Source organism: Oreochromis aureus, linkage group 19, assembly GCF_013358895.1.
Source record: "Oreochromis aureus strain Israel breed Guangdong linkage group 19, ZZ_aureus, whole genome shotgun sequence".
NCBI lineage: Eukaryota > Metazoa > Chordata > Actinopteri > Cichliformes > Cichlidae > Oreochromis > Oreochromis aureus.
The window spans coordinates 1,843,506-1,866,267 of NC_052960.1; the positions used below are offsets into that span (position 1 = coordinate 1,843,506).

Consider the following 22,762-nt stretch of genomic DNA (forward strand, 5'->3'; position numbering starts at 1 on the left):
CTTATCAACAACAAAGGGACATCTTCTCACACACACACACACACACTAAACATTAAAATGTTCTATACCTGGTACTTTAACGATGAACAACCTCAAAAACAACAAAAAAAAACAGGTTTCTCCATGCCCCTCGTGTCAGAGTCTGTGGATAAGAAAAAAACAAAAAAGAAATTCAGAGACCCCTCTGGTGGGAGCCCATAATCTGGCGAAGCGCTCAAGAAATTCGCACAGGTGCCCGCTAACTGCAAAGAAGTCCGGCAAAATGCTCAAGATGCCCGCACAAAGCGCCGGCTACTTGGCAAGGCTTGGGCTTAAACGCTCAAGATATCTTTGACAGCGAAGGCTACCCGGCAAAACTTCCGGGCGAGGCACTCAAAAACTGCACAGGGTTGCCGGCAAACCCGGCAAAGCTACACCCACCTCTTCCGTGTCCCGGCGTATGCATCAGTCTTCTTGTACATCTCGCAGATGTGGCGGCACGACATCCAGGGGAAGATGACGACGTGGCCAGGGTTCTCCGTCAGCGAGCTGCTGCTTTTCTTCTTCACTCTGGCCTGAAGACAAAGACCATTGATCCGGATTATTGATCAGATGATTCATTGATTCTGCAGTGAAACGTTCAAGTTTGTGCAGATTTCCTGCTCTTTGTCACTTGCAGCCCATAAATCAACCAAAAACCCAGACAGACTTTCTAATTCATTTGAAAGCCTGATGCTTAGCCTTGTCCATCCTAATCGTAAAAATGGAAAAACAGTTTTATTGGTTATCATCTATCGTCCACCTGGGGCCTTACACAGAGTTTCTGTCTTATTTAGTACTCAGCTCAGATAAAATAATTATTGTGAGTGATTTTAACATCCATGTAGACGCTAAAAATGACAGCCGCCACACAGCATTTAATCTCTTATTAGACTCAACTGGCTTTTCTCAACATGTAAAAGAACCCACCCACCACTTTAATCACACTCTACATCTCGCCATAACACTAGATTTACTAACCCTGCGCAAATATGCGGAAATTCCCTGAGCCCAACACCGACTAGAATTACTGACTTTTTTATTTTCTGGTACAAGTCCCGAGGAGTTATTCAGCCCTGCTGAGATTTTCCCAGGTCGTCAGCTCGATTCTCCTCCTGCTTTTGTTGTGCAAACTACCCATCATCTTTGAGTCCTGGCACATTTGTATTTGTTTACTCAGAGTAGCTCAGATCCAAGGCAGGCCAAACACCCGGCAGCTCCACCCACCTCCTCTGCTGTCCAGAAGAGGACCTCTGACTTCTTGCACATCTGCCAGATGTGGCGGTACGACATCGATGGGGAAGATGACAACGTGACCGGGCTTCTCCTTCAGTGAGCTGCTGCTCTTCTGCTGCAACCGGCAAAGCATCTGGCAAGCCGCTCAAGACACTCGCATGCGGGGCCGGCACCGCAAAGCATCTGGCAAGCCGCTCAAGACACCTGCAGGACAAATACGCGCCGCAGCTCCTGCTACCACCTCCGCTGTCCAGACTGATCCTTGTACATCTGCCAGATGTGGCGATACGACATCCAAGGGAAGATGACGAAGTGGCCGGGGTTCTCCTTCAGGGAGTTCCTGCTCCTCACATACAAGTTCTAGAAGCTCATCTTTCCAAGCTCCTTAGTCTACGATGACAGAGAACATTCACAGACAAAATATTCAATACAACTTCTCAACAACAAAGGGACATCTTCTCACACACACACACACACACTAAACATTAAAATGTTCTATACCTGGTACATTGACGATGGACAACCTCAAAAAAAATGACGACGTGGCCGGGGTTCTCCTTCAGGGAGCTCCTGCTCCTCACATACAAGTTCTAGAAGCTCATCTTTCCAAGCTCCTTAGACTACGATGACAGAGAACATTCACAGACAAAATATTCAACACAACTTATCAACAACAAAGGGACATCTTCTCACACACACACACACACACACACACTAAACATTAAAATGTTCTATACCTGGTACATTGACTGACGGACAACCTCAAAAAAATGACGACGTGGCGGGGTTCTCCTTCAGGAGCTCCTGCTCCTCACATACAAGTTCTAGAAGCTCATCTTTCCAAGCTCCTTAGACTACGATGACAGAGAACATTCACAGACAAAATATTCAACACAACTTATCAACAACAAAGGGACATCTTCTCACACACACACACACACACACTAAACATTAAAATGTTCTATACCTGGTACTTTAACGATGAACAACCTCAAAAAAAACAACAAAAAAACAGGTTTCTCCATGCCCTCGTGTCAGAGTCTGTGGATAAGAAAAAAAAAAAAAAAGAAATTCAGAGACCCCTCTGGTGGGGAGCCCATAATCTGGCGAAGCGCTCAAGAAATTCGCACAGGTGCCCGCTAACTGCAAAGAAGTCCGGCAAAATGCTCAAGATGCCCGCACAAAGCGCCGGCTACTTGGCAAGGCTTCGGGCGAAACGCTCAAGATATCTTTGACAGCCGAAGGCTACCCGGCAAAAACTTCCGGGCGAGGCGCTCAAAACTGCACAGGGTTGCCGGCAAACCCGGCAAAGCTACACCCACCTCCTCCGTTGTCCCGGCGTATGCATCAGTCTTCTTGTACATCTCGCAGATGTGGCGATACGACATCCAAGGGAAGATGACGGCGTGGCCAGGGTTCTCCGTCAGCGAGCTGCTGCTTTTCTTCTTCACTCTGGCCTGAAGACAAAGACCATTGATCCGGATTATTGATCAGATGATTCATTGATTCTGCAGTGAAACGTTCAAGTTTGTGCAGATTTCCTGCTCTTTGTCACTTGCAGCCCATAAATCAACCAAAACCCAGACAGACTTTCTAATTCATTTGAAAGCCTGATGCTTAGCCTTGTCCATCCTAATCGTAAAAATGGAAAAACAGTTTTATTGGTTATCATCTATCGTCCACCTGGGGCCTTACACAGAGTTTCTGTCTTATTTAGTACTCAGCTCAGATAAAATAATTATTGTGAGTGATTTTAACATCCATGTAGGCGCTAAAAATGACAGCCGCCACACAGCATTTAATCTCTTATTAGACTCAACTGGCTTTTCTCAACATGTAAAAGAACCCACCCACCACTTTAATCACACTCTACATCTCGCCATAACACTAGATTTACTAACCCTGCGCAAATATGCGGAAATTCCCTGAGCCCAACACCGACTAGAATTACTGACTTTTTATTTTCTGGTACAAGTCCCGAGGAGTTATTCAGCCCTGCTGAGATTTTCCCAGGTCGTCAGCTCGATTCTCCTCCTGCTTTTGTTGTGCAAACTACCCATCATCTTTGAGTCCTGGGGATGTTCTTCGTACCTCGCTTACTACATCCAAGATCAAATGACACATCCAAGATCAAATCATCGCGCTAACCGTGAGCTCGCTAATTCGGTTCTCCGAACACACCTGTTGTTGACGATTAGTACAGCTGGATGAAGTAATCTGAGATCACTGGGTGACTTAAAAGGCTACGCATCGATAGTAGAAACATTGATCGGCAACCCTGTGATTGGTCGGCGAAGATGTGGAAGGGGCGCACTCAGTGTATTACGGCAGCAGAGCAAGAACTCTTGATTTTGGGATATCAGAAGTTTCAGAGTTTAATTAAAACGCAGGGGAACACTGCAAAGGCTGCAAAAGCAGGGAGAGGGCTGGCAGAAAGTTGCTGACAAATTACACTCGTAAGTGATCCATGACATTACATTATATCATGTGATATTATATTATACCACATTATATTATATTACACCATATCCTCTTCCACATTAGAGCCACAACAGGACCCACTAGAACATGGGAACAAGTAAAAGTGAAATATAGGAATATTCTACAGTATGGTAATATTTATCACTTATATTGCTTTTAGTCTATGACCCTGGAATAATCTGTTTGTTTGTTCATAACAGCAACCCAGAAAAGGGCAGAGCACATAAAGACAGGTGGTGGTCCTGCACCCCTCGTCACACCCTTTACGTACTGTGCCATTTATTGACATTGTGGGTTTTTTTGTGTGTAGTTTGACATAACACTCCATCACTTTTACCTGTTCCCATGCAGGGGTGACTGAAGCATGCACAGTAAGTTGGGAGATATATATATATATCGATCGAGAGAGAGAGAGAGAGAGAGAGAGAGAGAGAGAGAGAGAGACAGAAGAGTAAATAATACCCTCACGGAGAATCAATATCTCTCTATGAGCAAACTGTCGCGCTGAGCTAAAGGATCCCGTCTATCCCGCAATCACGCTGAATTCTGTAAACCCTCCTTATCAATCTTGCACCTTCCGCAATGGGTTGCTCGCGTACAAAGCGGACAGGACATGGCTGCAACAGACTTCCCAACTCCACCTTCGCTTTTGTAGCGTGGTCTCTGATCTTGATTGCACGTAGTAATTTACTATTACTACTCTAAAATATGAATTACATCTGGAATGATCAAATACATGTAATAGAATGATTAATAATACATTTTCCTTTTTTTTTCTGAAATGACCTGTATGTATCTGTATGAAAGCAATAAAGCATCAAATACTGCATTATCTTTAGTTACATTGATAATATTTATTTATGGTAAAACAGTGGCGAAAATATCGCTGTTGCTTTCATATAACTGCAGCGGACATACCTGAGTGGCGCGATCTAATCCTGTTTACATAAAGTAAACCTGCTCCCGAGCAGGCTTACTCTTACGGATCTGTTGCTATGACAGCAAGTCCCAGATGAGCTTCGGAGAACCGAACGATCCAAGATCACGCCAAATCGTCAACATTCAAATCCGGCTAACTTACTTAGCGAGGTACGAAGAACAGGCCCCTGGCACATTTGTATTTGTTTACTCAGAGTAGCTCAGATCCAAGGCAGGCCAAACACCCCGGCAGCTCCACCCACCTCCTCTGCTGTCCAGAAGAGGACCTCTGACTTCTTGCACATCTGCCAGATGTGGCGGTACATTTGTCGATGGGGAAGATGACAACGTGACCGGGCTTCTCCTTCAGTGAGCTGCTGCTCTTCTGCTGCAACCGGCAAAGCATCTGGCAAGCCGCTCAAGACACTCGCACGGGGCCGGCACCCGCAAAGCATCTGGCAAGCCGCTCAAGACACCTGCAGGACAAATACCGCCGCAGCTCCTGCTACCACCTCCGCTGTCCAGACTGATCCTTGTACATCTGCCAGATGTGGCGGTACGACATCCAAGGGGAAGATGACGAAGTGGCCGGGGTTCTCCTTCAGGGAGCTCCTGCTCCTTACATACAAGTTCTAGAAGCTCATCTTTCCAAGCTCCTTAGACTACGATGACAGAGAACATTCACAGACAAAATATTCAATACAACTTCTCAACAACAAAGGGACATCTTCTCACACACACACACACACACACACACACACACACACTAAACATTAAAATGTTCTATACCTGGTACTTTAACGATGAACAACCTCAAAAAAACAACAAAAAAAAACAGGTTTCTCCATGCCCCTCGTGTCAGAGTCTGTGGATAAGAAAAAAACAAAAAAAAGAAATTCAGAGACCCCTCTGAGTGGGGAGCCCATAATCTGGCAAGCGCTCAAGAAAGTCGCACAGGTGCCCGCTAACTGCAAAGAAGTCCGGCAAAATGCTCAAGATGCCCGCACAAAGCGCCGGCTACTTGGCAAGGCTTCGAGCGGCGCTCAAGATATCTTTGACAGCGAAGGCTACCCGGCAAAACTTCCGGGCGAGGCGCTCAAAACTGCACAGGGTTGCCGGCAAACCCGGCAAAGCTACACCCACCTCTTCCGTTGTCCCGACGTATGCATCAGTCTTCTTGTACATCTCGCAGATGTGGCGGTACGACATCCAAGGGAAGATGACGACGTGGCCAGGGTTCTCCGTCAGCGAGCTGCTGCTTTTCTTCTTCACTCTGGCCTGAAGACAAAGACCATTGATCCGGATTATTGATCAGATGATTCATTGATTCTGCAGTGAAACGTTCAAGTTTGTGCAGATTTCCTGCTCTTTTGTCACTTGCAGCCCATAAATCAACCAAAAACCCAGACAGACTTTCTAATTCATTTGAAAGCCTGATGCTTAGCCTTGTCCATCCTAATCGTAAAAATGGAAAAACAGTTTTATTGGTTATCATCTATCGTCCACCTGGGGCCTTACACAGAGTTTCTGTCTTATTTAGTACTCAGCTCAGATAAAATAATTATTGTGAGTGATTTTAACATCCATGTAGGCGCTAAAAATGACAGCCGCCACACAGCATTTAATCTCTTATTAGACTCAACTGGCTTTTCTCAACATGTAAAAGAACCCACCCACCACTTTAATCACACTCTACATCTCGCCATAACACTAGATTTACTAACCCTGCGCAAATATGCGGAAATTCCCTGAGCCCAACACCGACTAGAATTACTGACTTTTTATTTTCTGGTACAAGTCCCGAGGAGTTATTCAGCCCTGCTGAGATTTTCCCAGGTCGTCAGCTCGATTCTCCTCCTGCTTTTGTTGTGCAAACTACCCATCATCTTTGAGTCCTGGCACATTTGTATTTGTTTACTCAGAGTAGCTCAGATCCAAGGCAGGCCAAACACCCGGCAGCTCCACCCACCTCCTCTGCTGTCCAGAAGAGGACCTCTGACTTCTTGCACATCTGCCAGATGTGGCGGTACGACATCGATGGGGAAGATGACAACGTGACCGGGCTTCTCCTTCAGTGAGCTGCTGCTCTTCTGCTGCAACCGGCAAAGCATCTGGCAAGCCGCTCAAGACACTCGCGCGGGGCGGCACCCGCAAAGCATCTGGCAAGCCGCTCAAGACACCTGCAGGACAAATACCGCCGCAGCTCCTGCTACCACCTCCGCTGTCCAGACTGATCCTTGTACATCTGCCAGATGTGGCGGTACGACATCCAAGGGGAAGATGACAACGTGACCGGGCTTCTCCTTCAGTGAGCTGCTGCTCTTCTGCTGCAACCGGCAAAGCATCTGGCAAGCCGCTCAAGACACTCGCGCACGGGGCGGCACCGCAAAGCATCTGGCAAGCCGCTCAAGACACCTGCAGGACAAATACCGCCGCAGCTCCTGCTACCACCTCCGCTGTCCAGACTGATCCTTGTACATCTGCCAGATGTGGCGGATACGACATCAAGGGAAGATGGCGAAGTGGCCGGGTTCTCCTTCAGGGAGTTCCTGCTCCTCACATACAAGTTCTAGAAGCTCATCTTTCCAAGCTCCTTAGTCTACGATGACAGAGAACATTCACAGACAAAATATTCAATACAACTTCTCAACAACAAAGGGACATCTTCTCACACACACACACACACTAAACATTAAAATGTTCTATACCTGGTACATTGACGACGGACAACCTCAAAAATGACGACGTGGCGGGGTTCTCCTTCAGGGAGCTCCTGCTCCTCACATACAAGTTCTAGAAGCTCATCTTTCCAAGCTCCTTAGACTACGATGACAGAGAACATTCACAGACAAAATATTCAACACAACTTATCAACAACAAAGGGACATCTTCTCACACACACACACACACACACACTAAACATTAAAATGTTCTATACCTGGTACTTTAACGATGAACAACCTCAAAAAACAACAAAAAAAACAGGTTTCTCCATGCCCCTCGTGTCAGAGTCTGTGGATAAGAAAAAAAAAAAAAAGAAATTCAGAGACCCCTCTGGTGGGGAGCCCATAATCTGGCGAAGCGCTCAAGAAATTCGCACAGGTGCCCGCTAACTGCAAAGAAGTCCGGCAAAATGCTCAAGATGCCCGCACAAAGCGCCGGCTACTTGGCAAGGCTTGGGCGAAAGCGCTCAAGATATCTTTGACAGCCGAAGGCTACCGGCAAAACTTCCGGCGAGGCGCTCAAAACTGCACAGGGTTGCCGGCAAACCCGCAAAGCTACACCCACCTCTTCCGTTGTCCCGGCGTATGCATCAGTCTTCTTGTACATCTCGCAGATGTGGCGGCACGACATCCAAGGGAAGATGACGGCGTGGCCAGGGTTCTCCGTCAGCGAGCTGCTGCTTTTCTTCTTCACTCTGGCCTGAAGACAAAGACCATTGATCCGGATTATTGATCAGATGATTCATTGATTCTGCAGCAGTGATTGATTCTGCAGTGAAACGTTCAAGTTTGTGCAGATTTCCTGCTCTTTGTCACTTGCAGCCCATAAATCAACCAAAAACCCAGACAGACTTTCTAATTCATTTGAAAGCCTGATGCTTAGCCTTGTCCATCCTAATCGTAAAAATGGAAAAACAGTTTTATTGGTTATCATCTATCGTCCACCTGGGGCCTTACACAGAGTTTCTGTCTTATTTAGTACTCAGCTCAGATAAAATAATTATTGTGAGTGATTTTAACATCCATGTAGACGCTAAAATGACAGCCGCCACACAGCATTTAATCTCTTATTAGACTCAACTGGCTTTTCTCAACATGTAAAAGAACCCACCCACCACTTTAATCACACTCTACATCTCGCCATAACACTAGATTTACTAACCCTGCGCAAATATGCGGAAATTCCCTGAGCCCAACACCGACTAGAATTACTGACTTTTTTATTTTCTGGTACAAGTCCCGAGGAGTTATTCAGCCCTGCTGAGATTTTCCCAGGTCGTCAGCTCGATTCTCCTCCTGCTTTTGTTGTGCAAACTACCCATCATCTTTGAGTCCTGGCACATTTGTATTTGTTTACTCAGAGTAGCTCAGATCCAAGGCAGGCCAAACACCCGGCAGCTCCACCCACCTCCTCTGCTGTCCAGAAGAGGACCTCTGACTTCTTGCACATCTGCCAGATGTGGCGGTACACATCGATGGGGAAGATGACAACGTGACCGGGCTTCTCCTTCAGTGAGCTGCTGCTCTTCTGCTGCAACCGGCAAAGCATCTGGCAAGCCGCTCAAGACACTCGCCGACGGGCCGGCACCCGCAAAGCATCTGGCAAGCCGCTCAAGACACCTGCAGGACAAATACCGCCGCAGCTCCTGCTACCACCTCCGCTGTCCAGACTGATCCTTGTACATCTGCCAGATGTGGCGGTACGACATCCAAGGGGAAGATGACGAAGTGGCCGGGGTTCTCCTTCAGGGAGTTCCTGCTCCTCACATACAAGTTCTAGAAGCTCATCTTTCCAAGCTCCTTAGACTACGATGACAGAGAACATTCACAGACAAAATATTCAATACAACTTCTCAACAACAAAGGGACATCTTCTCACACACACACACACACTAAACATTAAAATGTTCTATACCTGGTACATTGACGACGGACAACCTCAAAAAAAAATGACGACGTGGCGGGGTTCTCCTTCAGGGAGCTCCTGCTCCTCACATACAAGTTCTAGAAGCTCATCTTTCCAAGCTCCTTAGACTACGATGACAGAGAACATTCACAGACAAAATATTCAACACAACTTATCAACAACAAAGGGACATCTTCTCACACACACACACACACACTAAACATTAAAATGTTCTATACCTGGTACTTTAACGATGAACAACCTCAAAAAACAACAAAAAAAACAGGTTTCTCCATGCCCTCGTGTCAGAGTCTGTGGATAAGAAAAAAACAAAAAAAGAAATTCAGAGACCCCTCTGGTGGGGAGCCCATAATCTGGCGAAGCGCTCAAGAAATTCGCACAGGTGCCCGCTAACTGCAAAGAAGTCCGGCAAAATGCTCAAGATGCCCGCACAAAGCGCCGGCTACTTGGCAAGGCTTCGGGCGAAACGCTCAAGATATCTTTGACAGCCGAAGGCTACCCGGCAAAAACTTCCGGGCGAGGCGCTCAAAACTGCACAGGGTTGCCGGCAAACCCGGCAAAGCTACACCCACCTCTTCCGTTGTCCCGGCGTATGCATCAGTCTTCTTGTACATCTCGCAGATGTGGCGGTACGACATCCAAGGGGAAGATGACGACGCAACAGGGTTCTCCGTCAGCGAGCTGCTGCTTTTCTTCTTCACTCTGGCCTGAAGACAAAGACCATTGATCCGGATTATTGATCAGATGATTCATTGATTCTGCAGTGAAACGTTCAAGTTTGTGCAGATTTCCTGCTCTTTGTCACTTGCAGCCCATAAATCAACCAAAACCCAGACAGACTTTCTAATTCATTTGAAAGCCTGATGCTTAGCCTTGTCCATCCTAATCGTAAAAATGGAAAAACAGTTTTATTGGTTATCATCTATCGTCCACCTGGGGCCTTAAACAGAGTTTCTGTCTTATTTAGTACTCAGCTCAGATAAAATAATTATTGTGAGTGATTTTAACATCCATGTAGGCGCTAAAAATGACAGCCGCCACACAGCATTTAATCTCTTATTAGACTCAACTGGCTTTTCTCAACATGTAAAAGAACCCACCCACCACTTTAATCACACTCTACATCTCGCCATAACACTAGATTTACTAACCCTGCGCAAATATGCGGAAATTCCCTGAGCCCAACACCGACTAGAATTACTGACTTTTTATTTTCTGGTACAAGTCCCGAGGAGTTATTCAGCCCTGCTGAGATTTTCCCAGGTCGTCAGCTCGATTCTCCTCCTGCTTTTGTTGTGCAAACTACCCATCATCTTTGAGTCCTGGCACATTTGTATTTGTTTACTCAGAGTAGCTCAGATCCAAGGCAGGCCAAACACCCCGGCAGCTCCACCCACCTCCTCTGCTGTCCAGAAGAGGACCTCTGACTTCTTGTACATCTCGCAGATGTGGCGGTACGACATCCAAGGGAATATGACGAAGTGGCGGGGTTCTCCTTCAGGGAGCTCCTGCTCCTTACATACAAGTTCTAGAAGCTCATCTTTCCAAGCTCCTTAGACTACGATGACAGAGAACATTCACAGACAAAATATTCAATACAACTTCTCAACAACAAAGGGACATCTTTTCACACACACACACACACACACACACACACTAAACATTAAAATGTTCTATACCTGGTACATTGTCGACGGACAACCTCAAAAAATGACGACGTGGCGGGGTTCTCCTTCAGGAGCTCCTGCTCCTCACATACAAGTTCTAGAAGCTCATCTTTCCAAGCTCCTTAGACTACGATGACAGAGAACATTCACAGACAAAATATTCAACACAACTTATCAACAACAAAGGGACATCTTCTCACACACACACACACACACTAAACATTAAAATGTTCTATACCTGGTACTTTAACGATGAACAACCTCAAAAAAACAACAAAAAAAAACAGGTTTCTCCATGCCCCTCGTGTCAGAGTCTGTGGATAAGAAAAAAAAAAAAAAAGAAATTCAGAGACCCTCTGAGTGGGGAGCCCATAATCTGGCGAAGCGCTCAAGAAATTCGCACAGGTGCCCGCTAACTGCAAAGAAGTCCGCAAAATGCTCAAGATGCCCGCACAAAGCGCCGGCTACTTGGCAAGGCTTCGGGCGAAACGCTCAAGATATCTTTGACAGCCGAAGGCTACCCGCAAAAACTTCCGGCGAGGCGCTCAAAACTGCACAGGGTTGCCGGCAAACCCGCAAAGCTACACCCACCTCTTCCGTTGTCCCGGCGTATGCATCAGTCTTCTTGTACATCTCGCAGATGTGGCGGTACGACATCCAAGGGGAAGATGACGACGTGGCCAGGGTTCTCCGTCAGCGAGCTGCTGCTTTTCTTCTTCACTCTGGCCTGAAGACAAAGACCATTGATCCGGATTATTGATCAGATGATTCATTGATTCTGCAGCAGTGATTGATTCTGCAGTGAAACGTTCAAGTTTGTGCAGATTTCCTGCTCTTTGTCACTTGCAGCCCATAAATCAACCAAAAACCCAGACAGACTTTCTAATTCATTTGAAAGCCTGATGCTTAGCCTTGTCCATCCTAATCGTAAAATGGAAAAACAGTTTTATTGGTTATCATCTATCGTCCACCTGGGGCCTTACACAGAGTTTCTGTCTTATTTAGTACTCAGCTCAGATAAAATAATTATTGTGAGTGATTTTAACATCCATGTAGACGCTAAAATGACAGCCGCCACACAGCATTTAATCTCTTATTAGACTCAACTGGCTTTTCTCAACATGTAAAAGAACCCACCCACCACTTTAATCACACTCTACATCTCGCCATAACACTAGATTTACTAACCCTGCGCAAATATGCGGAAATTCCCTGAGCCCAACACCGACTAGAATTACTGACTTTTTATTTTCTGGTACAAGTCCCGAGGAGTTATTCAGCCCTGCTGAGATTTTCCCAGGTCGTCAGCTCGATTCTCCTCCTGCTTTTGTTGTGCAAACTACCCATCATCTTTGAGTCCTGGGGGATGTTCTTCGTACCTCGCTTACTACATCCAAGATCAAATGACACATCCAAGATCAAATCATCGCGCTAACCGTGAGCTCGCTAATTCGGTTCTCCGAACACACCTGTTGTTGACGATTAGTACAGCTGGATGAAGTAATCTGAGATCACTGGGTGACTTAAAAGGGGCTACGCATCGATAGTAGAAACATTGATCGGCAACCCTGTGATTGGTCGGCGAAGATGTGGAAGGAGCGCACTCAGTGTATTACGGCAGCAGAGCAAGAACTCTTGATTTTGGGATATCAGAAGTTTCAGAGTTTAATTAAAACGCAGGGGAACACTGCAAAGGCTGCAAAAGCAAGAGAGAGGGCTGGCAGAAAGTTGCTGACAAATTACACTCGTAAGTGATCCATGACATTACATTATATCATGTGATATTATATTATACCACATTATATTATATTACACCATATCCTCTTCCACATTAGAGCCACAACAGGACCCACTAGAACATGGGAACAAGTAAAAGTGAAATATAGGAATATTCTACAGTATGGTAATATTTATCACTTATATTGCTTTTAGTCTATGACCCTGGAATAATCTGTTTGTTTGTTCATAACAGCAACCCAGAAAAGGGCAGAGCACATAAAGACAGGTGGTGGTCCTGCACCCCTCGTCACACCCCTTTACGTACTGTGCCATTTATTGACATTGTGGGTTTTTTTGTGTGTAGTTTGACATAACACTCCATCACTTTTACCTGTTCCCATGCAGGGGTGACTGAAGCATGCACAGTAAGTTGGGAGATATATATATATATCGATCGAGAGAGAGAGAGAGAGAGAGAGAGAGAGAGAGAGACAGAAGAGTAAATAATACCCTCACGGGAGAATCAATATCTCTCTATGAGCAAACTGTCGCGCTGAGCTAAAGGATCCCGTCTATCCCGCAATCTCACGCTGAATTCTGTAAACCCTCCTTATCAATCTTGCACCTTCCGCAATGGGTTGCTCGGCGTACAAACGGACAGGACATGGCTGCAACAGACTTCCCAACTCCACCTTCGCTTTTGTAGCGTGGTCTCTGATCTTGATTGCACGTAGTAATTTACTATTACTACTCTAAAATATGAATTACATCTGGAATGATCAAATACATGTAATAGAATGATTAATAATACATTTTCCTTTTTTTCTGAAATGACCTGTATGTATCTGTATGAAAGCAATAAAGCATCAAATACTGCATTATCTTTAGTTACATTGATAATATTTATTTATGGTAAAACAGTGGCGAAATATCGCTGTTGCTTTCATATAACTGCAGCGGACATACCTGAGTGGCCGCGATCTAATCCTGTTTACATAAAGTAAACCTGCTCCCGAGCAGGCTTACTCTTACGGATCTGTTGCTATGACAGCAAGTCCCAGATGAGCTTCGGAGAACCGAGCGATCCAAGATCACGCCAAATCGTCAACATTCAAATCCGGCTAACTTACTTAGCGAGGTACGAAGAACAGGCCCCTGGCACATTTGTATTTGTTTACTCAGAGTAGCTCAGATCCAAGGCAGGCCAAACACCCGGCAGCTCCACCCACCTCCTCTGCTGTCCAGAAGAGGACCTCTGACTTCTTGCACATCTGCCAGATGTGGCGGCACGACATCGATGGGGAAGATGACAACGTGACCGGGCTTCTCCTTCAGTGAGCTGCTGCTCTTCTGCTGCAACCGGCAAAGCATCTGGCAAGCCGCTCAAGACATTTCGCCGACGGGCCGGCACCCCGCAAAGCATCTGGCAAGCCGCTCAAGACACCTGCAGGACAAATACCGCCGCAGCTCCTGCTACCACCTCCGCTGTCCAGACTGATCCTTGTACATCTGCCAGATGTGGCGGTACGACATCCAAGGGGAAGATGACGAAGTGGCCGGGGTTCTCCTTCAGGGAGCTCCTGCTCCTTACATACAAGTTCTAGAAGCTCATCTTTCCAAGCTCCTTAGACTACGATGACAGAGAACATTCACAGACAAAATATTCAATACAACTTCTCAACAACAAAGGGACATCTTCACACACACACACACACACACACACACACACACACTAAACATTAAAATGTTCTATACCTGGTACTTTAACGATGAACAACCTCAAAAAAACAACAAAAAAAACAGGTTTCTCCATGCCCCTCGTGTCAGAGTCTGTGGATAAGAAAAAAACAAAAAAAAGAAATTCAGAGACCCCTCTGAGTGGGGAGCCCATAATCTGGCGAAGCGCTCTCAAGAAATTCGCACAGGTGCCCGCTAACTGCAAAGAAGTCGGCAAAATGCTCAAGATGCCCGCACAAAGCGCCGGCTACTTGGCAAGGCTTCGCTAAACGCTCAAGATATCTTTGACAGCCGAAGGCTACCGGCAAAACTTCCGGGCGAGGCGCTCAAAACTGCACAGGGTTGCCGGCAAACCCGGCAAAGCTACACCCACCTCTTCCGTTGTCCCGACGTATGCATCAGTCTTCTTGTACATCTCGCAGATGTGGCGATACGACATCCAAGGGAAGATGACGACGTGGCCAGGGTTCTCCGTCAGCGAGCTGCTGCTTTTCTTCTTCACTCTGGCCTGAAGACAAAGACCATTGATCCGGATTATTGATCAGATGATTCATTGATTCTGCAGTGAAACGTTCAAGTTTGTGCAGATTTCCTGCTCTTTGTCACTTGCAGCCCATAAATCAACCAAAACCCAGACAGACTTTCTAATTCATTTGAAAGCCTGATGCTTAGCCTTGTCCATCCTAATCGTAAAAATGGAAAAACAGTTTTATTGGTTATCATCTATCGTCCACCTGGGGCCTTACACAGAGTTTCTGTCTTATTTAGTACTCAGCTCAGATAAAATAATTATTGTGAGTGATTTTAACATCCATGTAGAGCGCTAAAAATGACAGCCGCCACACAGCATTTAATCTCTTATTAGACTCAACTGGCTTTTCTCAACATGTAAAAGAACCCACCCACCACTTTAATCACACTCTACATCTCGCCATAACACTAGATTTACTAACCCTGCGCAAATATGCGGAAATTCCCTGAGCCCAACACCGACTAGAATTACTGACTTTTTTATTTTCTGGTACAAGTCCCGAGGAGTTATTCAGCCCTGCTGAGATTTTCCCAGGTCGTCAGCTCGATTCTCCTCCTGCTTTTGTTGTGCAAACTACCCATCATCTTTGAGTCCTGGCACATTTGTATTTGTTTACTCAGAGTAGCTCAGATCCAAGGCAGGCCAAACACCCGGCAGCTCCACCCACCTCCTCTGCTGTCCAGAAGAGGACCTCTGACTTCTTGCACATCTGCCAGATGTGGCGGTACGACATCGATGGGGAAGATGACAACGTGACCGGGCTTCTCCTTCAGTGAGCTGCTGCTCTTCTGCTGCAACCGGCAAAGCATCTGGCAAGCCGCTCAAGACACTCGCGACGGGGCGGCACCCGCAAAGCATCTGGCAAGCCGCTCAAGACACCTGCAGGACAAATACCGCCGCAGCTCCTGCTACCACCTCCGCTGTTCAGACTGATCCTTGTACATCTGCCAGATGTGGCGATACGACATCCAAGGGAAGATGACGAAGTGGCGGGTTCTCCTTCAGGGAGCTCCTGCTCCTTACATACAAGTTCTAGAAGCTCATCTTTCCAAGCTCCTTAGACTACGATGACAGAGAACATTCACAGACAAAATATTCAATACAACTTCTCAACAACAAAGGGACATCTTTTCACACACACACACACACACACACACACACACACTAAACATTAAAATGTTCTATACCTGGTACATTGACGACGGACAACCTCAAAAAAATGACGACGTGGCCGGGGTTCTCGTTCAGGGAGCTCCTGCTCCTCACATACAAGTTCTAGAAGCTCATCTTTCCAAGCTCCTTAGACTACGATGACAGAGAACATTCACAGACAAAATATTCAATACAACTTCTCAACAACAAAGGGACATCTTTTCACACACACACACACACACTAAACATTAAAATGTTCTATACCTGGTACATTGTCGACGGACAACCTCAAAAAAATGACGACGTGGCCGGGGTTCTCGTTCAGGGAGCTCCTGCTCCTCACATACAAGTTCTAGAAGCTCATCTTTCCAAGCTCCTTAGACTACGATGACAGAGAACATTCACAGACAAAATATTCAACACAACTTCTCAACAACAAAGGGACATCTTCTCACACACACACACACACTAAACATTAAAATGTTCTATACCTGGTACATTGACGACGGACAACCTCAAAAAAATGACGACGTGGCCGGGGTTCTCCTTCAGGGAGCTCCTGCTCCTCACATACAAGTTCTAGAAGCTCATCTTTCCAAGCTCCTTAGACTACGATGACAGAGAACATTCACAGACAAAATATTCAACACAACTTATCAACAACAAAGGGACATCTTCTCACACACACACACACACTAAACATTAAAATGTTCTATACCTGGTACTTTAACGATGAACAACCTCAAAAAAACAACAAAAAAAACAGGTTTCTCCATGCCCCTCGTGTCAGAGTCTGTGGATAAGAAAAAAACAAAAAAAAGAAATTCAGAGACCCCTCTGAGTGGGGAGCCCATAATCTGGCGAAGCGCTCAAGAAATTCGCACAGGTGCCCGCTAACTGCAAAGAAGTCCGGCAAAATGCTCAAGATGCCCGCACAAAGCGCCGGCTACTTGGCAAGGCTTGGGCGAAACGCTCAAGATATCTTTGACAGCCGAAGGCTACCCGCAAAACTTCCGGGCGAGGCGCTCAAAACTGCACAGGGTTGCCGGCAAACCCGGCAAAGCTACACCCACCTCTTCCGTTGTCCCGACGTATGCATCAGTCTTCTTGTACATCTCGCAGATGTGGCGGTACGACATCCAAGGGGAAGATGACGACGTGGCCAGGGTTCTCCGTCAGCGAGCTGCTGCTTTTCTTCTTCACTCTGGCCTGAAGACAAAGACCATTGATCCGGATTATTGATCAGATGATTCATTGATTCTGCAGCAGTGATTGATTCTGCAGTGAAACGTTCAAGTTTGTGCAGATTTCCTGCTCTTTGTCACTTGCAGCCCATAAATCAACCAAAACCCAGACAGACTTTCTAATTCATTTGAAAGCCTGATGCTTAGCCTTGTCCATCCTAATCGTAAAAATGGAAAAACAGTTTTATTGGTTATCATCTATCGTCCACCTGGGGCCTTACACAGAGTTTCTGTCTTATTTAGTACTCAGCTCAGATAAAATAATTATTGTGAGTGATTTTAACATCCATGTAGACGCTAAAAATGACAGCCGCCACACAGCATTTAATCTCTTATTAGACTCAACTGGCTTTTCTCAACATGTAAAAGAACCCACCCACCACTTTAATCACACTCTACATCTCGCCATAACACTAGATTTACTAACCCTGCGCAAATATGCGGAAATTCCCTGAGCCCAACACCGACTAGAATTACTGACTTTTTATTTTCTGGTACAAGTCCCGAGGAGTTATTCAGCCCTGCTGAGATTTTCCCAGGTCGTCAGCTCGATTCTCCTCCTGCTTTTGTTGTGCAAACTACCCATCATCTTTGAGTCCTGGCACATTTGTATTTGTTTACTCAGAGTAGCTCAGATCCAAGGCAGGCCAAACACCCCGGCAGCTCCACCCACCTCCTCTGCTGTCCAGAAGAGGACCTCTGACTTCTTGCACATCTGCCAGATGTGGCGATACGACATCGATGGGGAAGATGACAACGTGACCGGCTTCTCCTTCAGTGAGCTGCTGCTCTTCTGCTGCAACCGGCAAAGCATCTGGCAAGCCGCTCAAGACACTCGCCGACGGGCCGGCACCCGCAAAGCATCTGGCAAGCCGCTCAAGACACCTGCAGGACAAATACCGCCGCAGCTCCTGCTACCACCTCCGCTGTTCAGACTGATCCTTGTACATCTGCCAGATGTGGCGGTACGACATCCAAGGGAAGATGACGAAGTGGCCGGGTTCTCCTTCAGGGAGCTCCTGCTCCTTACATACAAGTTCTAGAAGCTCATCTTTCCAAGCTCCTTAGACTACGATGACAGAGAACATTCACAGACAAAATATTCAATACAACTTCTCAACAACAAAGGGACATCTTTTCACACACACACACACACACACACACACACACACACACACTAAACATTAAAATGTTCTATACCTGGTACATTGACGACGGACAACCTCAAAAAAAATGACGACGTGGCGGGGTTCTCGTTCAGGAGCTCCTGCTCCTCACATACAAGTTCTAGAAGCTCATCTTTCCAAGCTCCTTAGACTACGATGACAGAGAACATTCACAGACAAAATATTCAATACAACTTCTCAACAACAAAGGGACATCTTCTCACACACACACACACACTAAACATTAAAATGTTCTATACCTGGTACATTGACGACGGACAACCTCAAAAAAAAAATGACGACGTGGCGGGGTTCTCCTTCAGGAGCTCCTGCTCCTCACATACAAGTTCTAGAAGCTCATCTTTCCAAGCTCCTTAGACTACGATGACAGAGAACATTCACAGACAAAATATTCAACACAACTTATCAACAACAAAGGGACATCTTCTCACACACACACACACACACACTAAACATTAAAATGTTCTATACCTGGTACTTTAACGATGAACAACCTCAAAAAAACAAAAAAAAAACAGGTTTCTCCATGCCCCTCGTGTCAGAGTCTGTGGATAAGAAAAAAAAAAAAAGAAATTCAGAGACCCTCTGAGTGGGGAGCCCATAATCTGGCGAAGCGCTCAAGAAATTCGCGCACAGGTGCCCGCTAACTGCAAAGAAGTCCGGCAAAATGCTCAAGATGCCCGCACAAAGCGCCGGCTACTTGGCAAGGCTTCGGGTAAACGCTCAAGATATCTTTGACAGCCGAAGGCTACCCGGCAAAACTTCCGGGCGAGGCGCTCAAAACTGCACAGGGTTGCCGGCAAACCCGGCAAAGCTACACCCACCTCTTCCGTTGTCCCGACGTATGCATCAGTCTTCTTGTACATCTCGCAGATGTGGCGATACGACATCCAAGGGGAAGATGACGACGTGGCCAGGGTTCTCCGTCAGCGAGCTGCTGCTTTTCTTCTTCACTCTGGCCTGAAGACAAAGACCATTGATCCGGATTATTGATCAGATGATTCATTGATTCTGCAGCAGTGATTGATTCTGCAGTGAAACGTTCAAGTTTGTGCAGATTTCCTGCTCTTTGTCACTTGCAGCCCATAAATCAACCAAAACCCAGACAGACTTTCTAATTCATTTGAAAGCCTGATGCTTAGCCTTGTCCATCCTAATCGTAAAAATGGAAAAACAGTTTTATTGGTTATCATCTATCGTCCACCTGGGGCCTTACACAGAGTTTCTGTCTTATTTAGTACTCAGCTCAGATAAAATAATTATTGTGAGTGATTTTAACATCCATGTAGACGCTAAAAATGACAGCCGCCACACAGCATTTAATCTCTTATTAGACTCAACTGGCTTTTCTCAACATGTAAAAGAACCCACCCACCACTTTAATCACACTCTACATCTCGCCATAACACTAGATTTACTAACCCCTGCGCAAATATGCGGAAATTCCCTGAGCCCAACACCGACTAGAATTACTGACTTTTTATTTTCTGGTACAAGTCCCGAGGAGTTATTCAGCCCTGCTGAGATTTTCCCAGGTCGTCAGCTCGATTCTCCTCCTGCTTTTGTTGTGCAAACTACCCATCATCTTTGAGTCCTGGGGATGTTCTTCGTACCTCGCTTACTACATCCAAGATCAAATGACACATCCAAGATCAAATCATCGCGCTAACCGTGAGCTCGCTAATTCGGTTCTCCGAACACACCTGTTGTTGACGATTAGTACAGCTGGATGAAGTAATCTGAGATCACTGGGTGACTTAAAGGGGCTACGATCGATAGTAGAAACATTGATCGGCAACCCTGTGATTGGTCGGCGAAGATGTGGAAGGAGCGCACTCAGTGTATTACGGCAGCAGAGCAAGAACTCTTGATTTTGGGATATCAGAAGTTTCAGAGTTTAATTAAAACGCAGGGGAACACTGCAAAGGCTGCAAAAGCAAGGAGAGAGGGCTGGCAGAAAGTTGCTGACAAATTACACTCGTAAGTGATCCATGACATTACATTATATCATGTGATATTATATTATACCACATTATATTATATTACACCATATCCTCTTCCACATTAGAGCCACAACAGGACCCACTAGAACATGGGAACAAGTAAAAGTGAAATATAGGAATATTCTACAGTATGGTAATATTTATCACTTATATTGCTTTTAGTCTATGACCCTGGAATAATCTGTTTGTTTGTTCATAACAGCAACCCAGAAAAGGGCAGAGCACATAAAGACAGGTGGTGGTCCTGCACCCCTCGTCACACCCCTTTACGTACTGTGCCATTTATTGACATTGTGGGTTTTTGTGTGTAGTTTGACATAACACTCCATCACTTTTACCTGTTCCCATGCAAGGGGTGACTGAAGCATGCACAGTAAGTTGGGAGATATATATATATATCGATCGAGAGAGAGAGAGACAGAAGAGTAAATAATACCCTCACGGGAGAATCAATATCTCTATGAGCAAACTGTCGCGCTGAGCTAAAGGATCCCGTCTATCCCGCAATCACGCTGAATTCTGTAAACCCTCCTTATCAATCTTGCACCTTCCGCAATGGGTTGCTCGCGTACAAACGGACAGGACATGGCTGCAACAGACTTCCCAACTCCACCTTCGCTTTTGTAGCGTGGTCTCTGATCTTGATTGCACGTAGTAATTTACTATTACTACTCTAAAATATGAATTACATCTGGAATGATCAAATACATGTAATAGAATGATTAATAATACATTTTCCTTTTTTTCTGAAATGACCTGTATGTATCTGTATGAAAGCAATAAAGCATCAAATACTGCATTATCTTTAGTTACATTGATAATATTTATTTATGGTAAAACAGTGGCGAAATATCGCTGTTGCTTTCATATAACTGCAGCGGACATACCTGAGTGGTCGCGATCTAATCCTGTTTACATAAAGTAAACCTGCTCCCGAGCAGGCTTACTCTTACGGATCTGTTGCTATGACAGCAAGTCCCAGATGAGCTTCGGAGAACCGAAGCGATCCAAGATCACGCCAAATCGTCAACATTCAAATCCGGCTAACTTACTTAGCGAGGTACGAAGAACAGGCCCCTGGCACATTTGTATTTGTTTACTCAGAGTAGCTCAGATCCAAGGCAGGCCAAACACCCCGGCAGCTCCACCCACCTCCTCTGCTGTCCAGAAGAGGACCTCTGACTTCTTGCACATCTGCCAGATGTGGCGATACGACATCGATGGGGAAGATGACAACGTGACCGGGCTTCTCCTTCAGTGAGCTGCTGCTCTTCTGCTGCAACCGGCAAAGCATCTGGCAAGCCGCTCAAGACACTCGCACGGGCCGGCACCGCCAAAGCATCTGGCAAGCCGCTCAAGACACCTGCAGGACAAATACCGCCGCAGCTCCTGCTACCACCTCCGCTGTCCAGACTGATCCTTGTACATCTGCCAGATGTGGCGGCACGACATCCAAGGGAAGATGACGAAGTGGCGGGGTTCTCCTTCAGGGAGCTCCTGCTCCTTACATACAAGTTCTAGAAGCTCATCTTTCCAAGCTCCTTAGACTACGATGACAGAGAACATTCACAGACAAAATATTCAATACAACTTCTCAACAACAAAGGGACATCTTCTCACACACACACACACACACACACACACACACACACACACACACACACACTAAACATTAAAATGTTCTATACCTGGTACTTTAACGATGAACAACCTCAAAAACAACAAAAAAAACAGGTTTCTCCATGCCCCTCGTGTCAGAGTCTGTGGATAAAAAAAAAAAAAAAAGAAATTCAGAGACCCTCTGAGTGGGGAGCCCATAATCTGGCTGAAGCGCTCAAGAAATTCGCACAGGTGCCCGCTAACTGCAAAGAAGTCCGCAAAATGCTCAAGATGCCCGCACAAAGCGCCGGCTACTTGGCAAGGCTTCGCTTAAACGCTCAAGATATCTTTGACAGCCGAAGGCTACCGGCAAAACTTCTTCGGCGAGGCGCTCAAAACTGCACAGGGTTGCCGGCAAACCCGCAAAGCTACACCCACCTCTTCCGTTGTCCCGGCGTATGCATCAGTCTTCTTGTACATCTCGCAGATGTGGCGGTACGACATCCAAGGGAAGATGACGACGTGGCCAGGGTTCTCCGTCAGCGAGCTGCTGCTTTTCTTCTTCACTCTGGCCTGAAGACAAAGACCATTGATCCGGATTATTGATCAGATGATTCAT

At 46.0% G+C, this 22,762-nt stretch overlaps 3 long non-coding RNA genes across 7 annotated transcripts; all 3 read right to left on the reverse strand.

Annotated features, from left to right (window-relative positions):
• Positions 1–1,566: 1,566 nt before the first annotated feature.
• LOC120434714 lies at positions 1,567–2,004 on the reverse strand. The gene is made up of 3 exons (XR_005609301.1): positions 1,992–2,004; positions 1,756–1,874; positions 1,567–1,644 (listed from the first exon to the last, which is right to left on the reverse strand). It is a non-coding gene; the product is annotated as an uncharacterized LOC120434714 (long non-coding RNA).
• Positions 2,005–4,994: 2,990 nt separating this feature from the next.
• LOC120434713 lies at positions 4,995–5,869 on the reverse strand. Its single transcript, XR_005609299.1, has 3 exons — positions 5,797–5,869; positions 5,443–5,518; positions 4,995–5,315 (listed from the first exon to the last, which is right to left on the reverse strand). It is a non-coding gene; the product is annotated as an uncharacterized LOC120434713 (long non-coding RNA).
• A 3,092-nt stretch (positions 5,870–8,961) lies between these two features.
• On the reverse strand, positions 8,962–18,095 carry LOC120434710. Of its 5 annotated transcripts, none has more exons than XR_005609295.1 (7): positions 18,028–18,095; positions 17,184–17,319; positions 16,829–16,903; positions 16,602–16,719; positions 16,375–16,492; positions 16,146–16,263; positions 8,962–9,182 (listed from the first exon to the last, which is right to left on the reverse strand). It is a non-coding gene; the product is annotated as an uncharacterized LOC120434710 (long non-coding RNA). The 5 variants fall into 5 exon arrangements; XR_005609294.1 differs by lacking the exon at positions 8,962–9,182 and adding an exon at positions 11,046–11,097; XR_005609293.1 differs by lacking the exon at positions 8,962–9,182 and adding an exon at positions 14,107–14,319.
• Between the last annotated feature and the right edge of the window lie 4,667 nt (positions 18,096–22,762).